Source organism: Parasteatoda tepidariorum, chromosome 12 (genome assembly GCF_982258835.1).
Source record: "Parasteatoda tepidariorum strain Cologne lab strain chromosome 12, Ptep-v5.0, whole genome shotgun sequence".
In the NCBI taxonomy this organism is placed as follows: Eukaryota; Metazoa; Arthropoda; class Arachnida; order Araneae; family Theridiidae; genus Parasteatoda; species Parasteatoda tepidariorum.
The window spans coordinates 56,126,695-56,127,859 of record NC_141766.1 but is presented as its reverse complement, the minus strand read 5'-3'; positions in this window follow the sequence as shown (position 1 = coordinate 56,127,859).

The following is a 1,165-nucleotide window of genomic DNA, read 5'->3' as shown; positions in this document are numbered from 1 at the left end:
TATCTTTTTTTGCATATTTATTATCGAATTACATGTTCATTGGGATTTTATAGATTGTCAAAATTTGTGAAGTGGTCCCTTACCCTCTGAGAGTTAGTCCTGTCTTTTTCTAAACTTTTAGTTGCATCAAAAAGTCGATTTCCACCAGTTGTGGAAATTCAATGTGAGAGTAGTGCATAACAGGAAAAGTTTAGTATTATTTTACTCAGGGGCTCAATTCTGTGATTAATGAGTTACAGAATATGGAAAGTAGATGTATTTACATAATTTTATAGTTTATTATAATAGTTTGTATAGTTCATCATCATCATATTTGGCTAGACAGCCCAGGGTGGGCCAGTGCCTTCCTTTGAATTCGAATCCACTTCTCTCTACTTTTGACACTTGTTCGCCAGTTTTTCTCCTTTGTTTGTATAGTTTATTTTAATAATAAAAGAGAACACATTTTTCTACCTTGGTTATGCAAAATAAAATTTTAGTAACCATTTTTAAAATTAAATAGTATTTTGTACTAGGATGACAATAATTTAGAAGGAAATAGTTTTTAGTAACCATTTAATTCTTACCAGCTTACAGTTAAGCAACATTAACTTCTCCTTACCAATGACTATTGACAGATTTAAACATTATCAAAGGGGCTAATTGTAACTTTTGGTCATATAACAGTGCAAAAAAAATATTACCATTCTGTTCAAAATATTGGTTGCTAGTTTTTTTTTTAAATAGAAGCTTGTATAGATGTATTTTTTTTATCAGCTTTTCATAACAAGTTTATATCTTTTAAAGAATGCTAAAAACTTTTACTTTATTTTTTTAAAATTATAATTTTTCTTTGCTAAAATTAATGAAATTGACTGCTATGTTAGAAACGTTTTTAGTTCATTAATATTTATGTAATTTAGGATTAAAAACACAAACTACAAAAAAGTTCAATTTAGGATAACAACACATCATGATTTTTGTTCAAAAATTAGTGATGTTTTTAAAAAAAATCTGTTTAGAAGCAGTGTCTACTTGTACTGGAGCATAGAACTAAGAGAATTTTATGAATGTGAGAGGAAGCTTATTGATAACATTTGAGGGTGTATATACAGCGTGTTCCATACTGGTTGACCTTAATTATTTATTTTTAGAATCTCTGTAAAGGTGGAAATGCAAAAATGAT